Below are 11,939 nucleotides of genomic sequence, written 5' to 3' on the forward strand. Positions count from 1 at the left end.
AAAATTGGAAGAACTAGAGAAGGCGAACAAAAACTTAACTGATGAAATAGAAGACCTAAAAAGACAGTTAAGAGAAGTAAAGGTGGAGAATGAGGAATTGAAGAGGAATAGTAAAGAAAACAGAGAGGCCATAACTAAAGAAGCTAAGAGTTGGAAAGCAACCCAAGAAGACAATAAAGTTTCATTCACTGACATAGTCAAACAGCAATTGAAAGAACATACTGAAGACTCGGTTATTAAAGTGATGAGACAAAAGGAGAATATAGTAAGAGATTTAGCAGACAAGAAGAAATGTATAATTATATTAGGAATGGAAGAAAAACACAACCCAGATAGAACCACAAAAATCAAAGAGGAAAATGAAAAAGTAAGCCAATTACTAGAATCAGTTCAGGAAGATGAACCAGCAATTATGAAGCAAATCGAAGAGAAATTTAGACTCGGAAAGTATAGCACAGATAAGACCAGACCAATTAAGATTAAATTCAATTCACAAACGACGGCAGAGAATATCTTATCCAAAACAGGGAAACTAGCAACAAGTGAACAATATAAAAAGGTATGGATAAAAAGGGAAATGAATAAAGAGGAAAGAGAGGAAGAAAAACAGAAAAGACTTGAAGCTAAGGAAAAAAAAACGAGAAAAGAACGGAGTCAGAGAAAGAAAGACTCTATTGGAGAGTAGTGAATATGAAACTAAAGAAAGTCGACATACAAGAGAAAAACAAAAGGGAAACAGAGAACACAATGGAAGTGGCAGAAAACTAAAAGTGTCTTACACAAATATAGATGGATTAATAACAGGATTGAATGAGCTGAATGATTATTTGAAGGAAAAAGAACCAGACATAATGGGAATTGTAGAAACAAAATTAAAAGGTCCACTACCACCCAACAGTGTAGGACATGATGCATATAATTATTGGATTAGAAACAGAGTGAAAAAGGAAGGGGGTGGAGTTATGTTCCTGACTAAGAAGGATATAAACGTGAAGTGTGTCACATATGGAAAGAATACAGTAGAGATGATAATGATGGAAGTAGAAGACAGAGATAAGAAGAGCAGAAAGTTTGTGATAAATTATGTGCCCCCGAAAACAGCCTCATGGGAAGAGAGTGAATATAAAAGTATGTTAGAGGACACAAAGATAGCATTAAACAAGATAATGGAAGACGGAGGAAGAAAAGTTATGATGGGCGACTTTAATTGCAAAGAAATCTGCTGGAAAGAAATGACAGTAAAGGGTGGAGACGGCTCATGGGGAAACGCTCTACTTGAGATGGTTACTGACCATACAATGACACAATGGATACAGGAGAACACTAGGTATAGAAATGAAGAAGAGCCTTCGAGACTAGACCTAATAATTACATCTGAACCTAGAATAGTGGACAAAATTGAATATAAAACACCAATACGTAAAAGTGACCACATATTGATTGAACTGGAACTTAATGAAGAAAAATAAATGAACAATATAGAAAAGGAAGAATGATGTATGAAAAAACAAACTTTGATAAAATAAGAGAATTCTTTCAAAAGGAAAACTGGGAAGAAATATACAAAGAAGAAACAACAGTAGAAGAGAAATGGAATATTTTGACAAAAATTTACAAAAAAGGAGTGGAAAAGTATGTCCCAAGACAAAAACAAGAAAAAGAATATGTAAAATGCTGGTACAACAAAAGTTGTAGGGAGTTAAAAGACAAAAGAGACAAAGCCTGGACCAGATGGAAAAAAGACAGAAGACCTGAAAAATGGAAAATATATACCTGTTATAGAAATGAATATGTACAAACGTGCAGAGAGGAAAAGAGAAAATATGAAAAAGATATCATAGAAAAGTGTAAAGATCAACCAAATCTATTCTACAGATATGTAAACAATAAACTGAAAAACAAACAAGACTTGGAGAAATTAAGACAAGAAGGAGTTGAATACACAGAGGAAATTGAAATGGCGGAAATTATGAACAAACATTTTAAATCAATGTTTACAAGGGAGAACATACAACCTGAAGAGAACGAATGGAAAGAGAAAGTCCCCCCTATGGAAGAAATAGAAGTAACAAAGAATGAAATATTAACACACTTGAGTAATCTTGATGTCAGAAAATCGCATGGACCAGATGAAATAGCAAACTGGATTCTGAAAGAATGCAGGAATGAACTGGGAGACAAAATACATAGAATACTAAACAGTTCCTTGAAAGAAGGAAAAGTTCCAGAAGATTGGAAAAAAGCAAATATAGTACCTATATATCAAGGAGGAAATAAAGAAGAACCTACCAACTGAAAAATATATGTAAAATGCAGTCTCTCTAACAAGTACAATAGCAAAAGTTTGTGAAAGAATTGTCAAAAGTAGATGGGTAAAATATTTAGAAAAAAAACAAAGTGTTAAATCCAAGGCAATTTGGATTCAGACAAGGACGATCATGCGTCACCAATTTAATATGTTTCTATTCAAGGCTAATAGATATAATACAAGAAAGAGATGGATGGGCGGACTGCGCATTTCTAGACCTAAAGAAAGCTTTTGACAAAGTACCACATAAGAAGTTGATTAAGAAATTAGAAACTGAAGGAGGAATACAGGGCAAACTACTAAATTGGATGGAAGACTTTTTGCAAGAAAGAAAAATGAGAGTAGTAATAAGAAACCAGCACTCAAAATGGGATGAAGTAATAAGCGGTGTTCCGCAGGGAACAGTTCTGGCCCCAATAATGTTTGCTATATATATTAATGATATGGATGAAGGAATTGAAAGCTATATGAGCTTCTTTGCAGATGATGCAAAACTACTGAAAAGAGTGAAAACTGAAGAAGATTGTGAATCACTACAGAGAGATCTAAATAAAGTACAGGAATGGAGTAGGAAGTGGGAGATGGAGTTCAATACAAAAAAGTGTAGTATAATGGAATTTGGAAAAAGCAAAAACAGAATAACAGGAGCATATAAATTGGGAGAAGAAGGAATAAAAAAAGTAGAAAATGAGAAGGACCTGGGAGTCATTGTTATGAATAATATGTCACCTGAGAAACATATAAATAAGATTTTTGGAGAAACTTATAATTTAATAAGAACAATCAAAGTTGCATTTACATACCTGGATGAAGAAATGGTGAAGAAAATCCTAATCACCCTGATAAGACCAAGATTGGAATATGCAGCAACGATATGATCACCAAGTACAAAAAAATGTATAAGAAAACTTGAAAGAATACAAAGAACAATTACAAAATTGGCACCAACACTCTCAAAACTATCATATGAAGAGAGACTAGAAAAACTTGAACTACAGACACTAGAGCAAAAAGAGAGAGAGGAGATTTGATAGCTATTTACAGAATCATGAAAGGCATGGAAATTACTGATAGAGAGAATCTGATAAAATGGGATGACAGAAATACAAGAGGACACGGAAAGAAAATAAAAAAAATACAGCTATAGAAGAGATTTGAAAAAGAACAGCTTTCCTCACAGAGTAATAGACAGTTGGAACAAGTTAGATGAGAAAGTGGTGTGTGCAAAAACAATACATGAATTTAAAAATAGTTTAGATAAAATGAGATATGAAGACGGGACCCACACGAGCATAGCTCCCCTTCCCGTAAAATACAACTAGGTAAATACAACTAGGTAAATACACACACACACACACACACACACACACACACACACACACACACACACACACACACACACACTCATGGCGCTGTGGTTAGAGCTCTGGCCTGCCACTACGGAGGTCCGGGTTCGATCCTCGCCCGGGGCTGAAATAATATCAGTATCGCAGCGCTGAGGGGTGTTACTCCAACTCTCGTGGGCGGGGAGTTGGGGGTGTGTGTGTGTGCAAGGTCATAGCATTACCCATAGATCGGACCTACGAGCTCTGAGCTCTCTTCCAGGAGGGAAATAGCTGTCGATCACGAGTCCAACACGTGATCCAAAGACTAAGTGAAATAAGTGAAAGTGAATACACACACACACACGCTTCAGCGAATGGACGGCTTGGATGACGTTCTGAAGAAAACTGAAGTCTGTGGATCCCAACGCAAAGAGAAGTGCCTAGTGTTTTTACAGGGTGGGGGGGAAATTGCTCGTGGAGTAGTGGGAAAGTAGGGAAAGAGGAAAAGGGGAGGGATTACTGAGGGAAATGGAAGGAAATGAGGAGGGAGTAGACTTGGCCCAGCCAGACAAGCGAAAGGTAAACAAAAGGCTGAGTGAGGATGAAATGTCTAATAAAAATGTAAAGATTAGAAGTATAGAGAGGAGCAATACAGTAGAAAGTGACGAGAATATGTTCCAGGGATTTAAAGAGGGTGGGGGGGACACAACCCCCCCCCCCGACTGATAAGACTAGAGGAGAGAGTTGATAAGGTGATCGAGGACTTGGAACGTAAGTTAGGTAATGTTGACTCCATTTTCCAGAGAATTGAAAGGTTGGAACAACTAGAGAAGGCTAACAGAAACTTAACTGAAGAAATAGAGGACCTAAAAAGACAGTTAGGAAATGTAAAGGAGGAGAATGAGAAATTGAAGAAGAATAGTAATGAAAACAGAGAGAAAATAGCTAAAGAGGCTAAAAATTGGAGAACAACCCAAGAAGGGAATAAGGTTTTATTCACTGACATAGTCAAACAGCAATTGAAAGAACATAATGAAGACTCAGTTATTAAAGTGATGAGACAGAAGGAGAATATAGTAAGAGAATTAGCTGACAAAAAGAAATGTATAATTATATTAGGAATGGAAGAGAAACATAACCCAGATAGAACCGCAAGAATCAAGGAGGAAAATGAAAGAGTAAGCAGTTTATTAAAATTAGTCCAGGAAGATGAACCAGAAATTATAAAGGAAATTGAGGAAAAATTCAGACTCGGAAAATATAGTACAGATAAGACCAGACCAATTAAGATTAAATTCAGGTCACAAACAACGGCAGAGAAAATTCTATCCAAAACAGGGAAACTAGCAACAAATGATCAATATAAAAAGGTATGGATAAAAAGAGAAATGAATAAGGAGGAAAGAGAGGCAGAAAAGCAGAAAAGACTTGAAGCTAAGGCAAAAAACGAGGAAAGAACGGAGTCAGAGAAAGAGAGATTCTATTGGAGAGTAGTGAACATGAAAATAAAGCAGTTCGACATACTAAAGAAAAACATAAGGGAAACAGAGAACACAATGGAAGTGGCAGAAAACTAAGAGCGTCTTACACAAATATAGATGGATTGATAACAGGATTGAATGAACTGAATGATTATTTGAAAGAAAAAGAACCGGACATAATGGGAATTGTAGAAACAAAATTAAAAGGCCCACTACCACCCAACAGTGTAGGACATGATGCATACAATTATTGGATTAGAAACAGAGAGAAAAAACAAGGGGGTGGAGTTATGTTCCTGACCAAGAAGGATATAAACGTGAAAGGTGTCATATATGGAAAGAATACAGTAGAGATGATTATGATAGAAGTGGAAGACCGAGATAAGAAGAGCAGAAAATTTGTGATCAATTATGTGCCTCCGAAAACAGCCTCATGGGAGGAGAGTGAACATAAAAGTATGTTAGAGGACACAAAGATAGCATTAACTAAAATAATGGAAGACGGAGGAAGAATAGTTATGATGGGCGACTTTAATTGCAAAGAAATCTGCTGGGAAGAAATGACAGTAAAGAGTGGTGATGACTCATGGGGAAATGCTCTACTTGAGATGATTACTGACCATTCAATGACACAATGGATACAAGAGAACACTAGGTATAGAAATGAAGAAGAACCATCGAGGCTAGACTTAATAATTACATCTTAACCTAGAATAGTGGACAAGATTGAATATAAGACACCAATAGGTAAAAGTGATCACATATTGATTGAACTGGAACTTAATGAAGAAAAATATATGAAAAGAAATGAACAATATAGAAAAGGAAGAATGATGTATGAAAAAACAAACTTTGATAAAATAAGAGAATTCTTCCAACAAGAAAACTGGGAAGAAATATACAAAGAAGAAACATCACTGGAAGAGAAATGGAATATTTTGACAAAAATTTACAAAAAAGGAGTGGAAAAGTATGTCCCAAGACAAAAACAAGAAAAAGAATATGTAAAATGCTGGTACAACAAAAGTTGTAGGGAGTTAAAAGACAAAAGAGACAAAGCCTGGACCAGATGGAAAAAAGACAGAAGACCTGAAAAATGGAAAATATATACTGGTGCACAAAAGTGCAGAGAGGAAAAAATAAAATATGAAAAAGATGTTATAGAAAAGTGTAAAGATCAACCAAAACTATTCTACAGATTTGTAAACAATAAACTGAAAAACAAACAAGACTTGGAGAAATTAAGACAAGGAGGAGTTGAATACACTGAGGAAATGGAAATGGCAGAAATTATGAACAAACATTTTAAATCAGTGTTTACAAGGGAAAATATACAACCTGAAGAGATTGAGTGGAAAGAAAAAGTCCCCCCTATGGAAGAAATAGAAGTAACAAAGAATGAAATATTGACACACTTGGGTAATTTTGATGTCAGAAAATCGCATGGGCCAGATGAAATAGCAAACTGGATTCTGAAAGAATGCAGGAATGAACTGGCAGACAAAATACATAGCATAATAAGCAGTTCCTTAAAAGAAGGAAAAGTTCCAGAAGATTGGAAAAAAGCAAATATAGTACCTATATATAAAGGAGGAAATAAAGAAGAACCTACCAACTATAGACCAGTCTCTCTAACAAGTACAATAGCAAAAAATTGTGAAAGAATTATCAAAAGTAGATGGGTAAAATACTTGGAAAAAAACAACGTACTAAATCCAAGGCAATTTGGATTCAGACAAGGACGATCATGCGTCACCAATTTAATATGTTTCTATTCAAGGCTAATAGATATAATACAAGAAAGAGATGGATGGGCTGATTGTGCATTTCTAGACCTAAAAAAAGCTTTTGACAAAGTACCACATAAGAAGTTGCTTAAGAAATTAGAATATGAAGGAGGAATACAAGGTAAATTGCTAAATTGGATGGAAGACTTTTTGCAAGAAAGACAAATGAGAGTAGTGATAAGAGACCAGCACTCAAAATGGAATGAAGTAATAAGCGGTGTCCCGCAGGGAACAGTTCTGGCCCCAATAATGTTTGCTATATATATTAATGATATGGATGAAGGAATTGAAAGCTATATGAGCTTCTTTGCAGATGATGCAAAACTACTGAAAAGAGTGAAAACTGAAGAAGATTGTGAATCACTACAGAGAGATCTAAATAAAGTACAAGAATGGAGTAGGAAGTGGGAGATGGAGTTCAATACAAAAAAGTGTAGTATAATGGAATTTGGAAAAAGCAAAAACAGAATAACAGGATCATATAATTTGGGAGAAGAAGGAATAAAAAAAAGTAGAAAATGAGAAGGACCTGGGAGTCATTGTTATGAATAATATGTCACCTGAGAAACATATAAATAAGATTTTTGGAGAAACTTATAATTTAATAAGAACAATCAAAGTGGCATTTACATACCTGGATGAAGAAATGGTGAGGAAAATCCTAATCACCCTGATAAGACCAAGATTGGAATATGCAGCAACGATATGGTCACCAAGTACAAAAAAATGTATAAAAAAACTTGAAAGAATACAAAGAGCAATTACAAAATTGGCACCAACACTCTCAAAACTATCATATGAAGAGAGACTACAAAAACTTAAACTACAGACACTAGAGCAAAGAAGAGAGAGAGGAGATTTGATAGCTATTTACAGAATCATGAAAGGCATGGAAATTACTGATAGAGAGAATCTGATAAAATGGGATGACAGAAATACAAGAGGACACGGAAAGAAAATAAAAAAAGACAGCTATAGAAGAGATTTGAAAAAGAACAGCTTTCCTCACAGAGTAATAGACAGTTGGAACAAGTTAGATGAGAAAGTGGTGTGTGCAAAAACAATACATGAATTTAAAAATAGTTTAGATAAAATGAGATATGAAGACGGGACCCCACGAGCATAGCTCCCCTTCCCGTAAAATACAACTAGGTAAATACAACTAGGTAAATACACACACACACACACACACACACACACACACACACACACACACACACACACACACACACATATATATATATATATATATATATACTGTATATATGTATATATATATGAGAGAGTGATAGGTGGGGAAGGGTAAATGAAGATGGGCTTCTAGAATACGTTCTAACGTTTCGGTCACTATGACCTTCTTCAGAGGACTCGCTATGTTACTTTTTTTTTTTTTTGTCCCAGCGGCCCTTGCCGATTTTGGGACTGGCTTTTAATTTACCATGTAATGTGTGTTTGCCATGTAATATGTGTAATGTGTGTTTATCATGTGTGTTGTCTTTTAATTTTTTTTTTTTATAATTCTTGTCTTTTTTATATTGTCATTATTATTTTATGCACACATATATATGTATATACATCTCTATATACATTCATACACACACACATATATACATACTATGTATGTACATGTACTGTATATATGTAAGTGGAGGATTGGCGGGTAGGGTGGAGGGGTTTAGGGTTTGGGGATTTATCAATTTTACAGTAGAGATACTACTGGGGAGGAGCAGATGAGGTGGGCCGTAAAGACCAGCTGTCGTCTTCGTCCGGCGTCTGTGAGGCTGTTTTCCAGCAGGCGTTCAAGGGCTGTGGCAGGGTCACCAAGGAGGTTTCGGATGAGGCTAAAATGTTGTTCTAGGTCGGGGCAGAGGAAGACGCAGTGGCTAAAGGACACCAGTTCCGTGCCACACGAGCAGATGGTCTGTGTGCACTGGGTCCGCCAGTGATTTGTCCGAAGCCGCGATACCATGGCCACGATATGGGGGGGGGGGGGGGCAGCGAGGAGAGACTGGAGTCGTTGGCCTCGAGGCAGGTCTTTGTTGGCCATCCCCGGGAGACAGCAGTGGCGGCATATTCTGCCTTCCACATGTCCCAGACGGCTCGATCTATCATCCGATACATATCACTTGCCGTGAGCTGTATGGGTATAGCTTCTTCCTCGGGAGCTAGCGCTCCCTGGCGGGCAGCTCTGTCAGCCCTTTCGTTGCCCTGGAGTCCCACATGAGAGGGGACCCACTGGTACTGGAGGCATACACCCATTTGGGCCGCCTCTGCCGAGAGACGCAGTATGTCATTTAAGACGTCGGGTCTTGTAGTGCAGTGGGCGCCCTGCAAGACAGTCAGGCTCGAACGGGAGTCCGACAGGATCGTGACACGTGGTGGCTTCTGAGGAAGGGCGATGATTTTGATCAGAGCCTCCCGGATGGCAACAAGTTCGGCCGTGAGGATGGTGGTGGGGGGAAGCCTTATGGAGAAAGTCTCTCTAGTGGACTGTAGATAGAAGACAGCTCCTGTGCGACCGTCTTCAAGTACAGAGCCATCCGTATATACTGTACTAGAAAATCCCCAGCATAATGTTCTGCTAGGAATTTCTTGGTACTTTCGAGCAACAGATGGTGGCTTACCTGGCGGCCTAGTCCATAGACTTCGGTCCTTACTTCAGGTGGTGAATAGGTCCAGGGAGGAAAGGGGTCTTGCTGATTTTGGGCCACTAAGCGGCGATCACCAGGTTGTAGTCCAGCTTGGAGGCAGATATCCTTGACGGAGATAGGCAGACCGCATACGGGTTCCGTCGGTGGGGCCGCGACCCATCCCTCGGAAAGTTCCTCGTCAGTCGAGTTCGGTACTCTGGCTGCACTGAAGAGGTATCGGCAGGCGTCCCTTTTGATACGGCGCCATAGTGGCAGGATGCCAGCTTCACTGTACACCTGCTCGTGAGGGACCGACCGCGAGAGACCAAGTCCCACTCGGAGTGCTTGACACTCAATTTGGGTCATCTTGTGCACTGCATCCCTTGACAGGTCATGCAGCACTGCCGCCCCAAAGAGGAGCCTTGACCGCACTAGACTCTGAACGATGGGGACAAGAGTTTTGCGGTGTTGGCCCCAGGGTTCGTGCCGGATGGCTCTGACAAGGTTGAGGGCCCGTCGTGCATTGAGTGTAACTTACTGGATGTGTTGAGACCACCTGCCATCTCTCTGGAATGTAACCCCTAGGTACCGGACGGACTTCGCAGGTCTTACAGGTGTTCCACAGATCTTGATGTGGTTCCATTCCGGGTATGTGCCACTGTTGAATCCTATCTGGTGGACAGGCATATAGGTTGTCTTGGCTGCCGAGAGCGAGAAACCCAGGCTTGTAAGTTGGGTTACTACCAGATCGATCTGGCTCTGGAAGTGACGAAGTTCGGCTCTGAGCTGAGTTGAGTCCCTCTTTGGTCGCCGGTGCCTTGTTTTCCTCCATAGTGCTATGTCGTCAGCATAGGCAGTGACGATCGTGTCCCCTCTCACCCCTTTCCCCACATCTGCAATGAGCAACGTGAAAAGGAGGGGGGCTACAACTGAACCTTGGGGGACCCCCATGTCGATGGCTGCCTTAGTACTGAGAGCCCCTTCTCTCCTTACCGAGATGGAACGGCCAGAGAGAAAGAAGCAGGCGAATTTGTATATGGCTGGGGAGACCCCGAGTGATTTCAGCTTACTCAAAAGCTTGGCGTGCCAGACGGTGTCAAAGGCCTTGGCGATGTCGAGGAAGCACGTATGCAGTACCCTTTTTTGCCTCTGGGCCCTGCGGATATGCTCAGATAGCCGTACGACGTGGTCTGTGACACTCCTCCCTTTCCTGAACCCAGCCTGGTGTTTTGGAAGTGCCCCTCTGGAGTCGACGAAGTCCTTTAGGCGATTTAGCACCAATCTCTCGTATACCTTGCCAATATGGGAGGTTAGGGCAACTGGTCTATGGTTGACGATCTTCCCACTATGTTTGCCTGCCTTGGGGATAGGCACCACAATGGCGTGTTTCCAAGCTTCAAGAACTATTCCCTCCTTCCAGCACTTGTTAAAGAGGGAAAGGAGGGTCTTTTGCATGAGGGCAGGAAAGTGCTGCAGAAGTGGGTATGTGACCCTGTCAGCACCTGGGGACTTTTTGGTAGCCTTGGTTGCCCTCAACGCCCATCGCAGTTCCTGAAGGGTGAAGTCTGCGTCCGATCCTGGTGGGGGGGGAGAGGTCCATGCGGGCTTCTTCTTCTTGGCGAGCACGTCGTTGATCCTCGGGGAGGTTGTCCGTCGAGCTTGCGTCAGCGAAATGGCGGAGGAATCCCTCAGCTTTCTGCTCCGGCGTACGTAGTAATTCTCCGTCGGGGGCAGTAAGGTCTCTACTTGGAGGGTTGTAGCGCATCTTCATAATCTTGAACTTCTTCCAGGCTGCAGTGAGGTCTTCTTTGTCGTCCCCGCTGTTCCTCCAGAAGTTTAGTTTTGCCCTGGCGATGGTCCGTTTGCATTCCGCTTTAGTCCTCTTCATGTCGGTAAAGGCTTCCTCTGTTCCCTCTCTCAGGTAGCGTTGGTAGGCCCTTCTCTTGTTTCGGACGGCGTTCTGACAATCGTCTGTCCACCATGGATGACCCCGTCTCCCATTTCCGGTTCTTACTTGGAGGATGGCGTAGTTTGCTGCTGCGAGCACGGTGTCAGTGAATCTGGCGTTTAGGTCCTCTATTGTGGAGTTGGGGTCATGATGACATTGAAAATTTACCAGGAAGGCTTGGAACGCTTTCCAGTCTGCTCTGGAAAGGTTGAACTTTTCCTGCGCTGGTGGGAGATGGAGTGTAGGGGAGAGATGAATGGTGATAGATATGGGCAGGTGGTCTGAGGACATGGGATCGTTGAGGGTAAGCCAATCCGTTGCACCCGCCAGGTTTGAAGAGACGAACCTGGCGGGTGCAACGGATTGGCTTACCAGTTTTAACTCTTCTACTGTGGGCTGAGAAATAGTGAATAAAATCATCCCTATCATCACTATTTCTCAGCCCACAGTAGAAGAGTTA

The sequence above is a fragment of the Oratosquilla oratoria genome, chromosome 41 (assembly GCF_046742065.1).
Source record: "Oratosquilla oratoria isolate Oo_2021 chromosome 41, ASM4674206v1, whole genome shotgun sequence".
NCBI classification, from domain to species: domain Eukaryota; kingdom Metazoa; phylum Arthropoda; class Malacostraca; order Stomatopoda; family Squillidae; genus Oratosquilla; species Oratosquilla oratoria.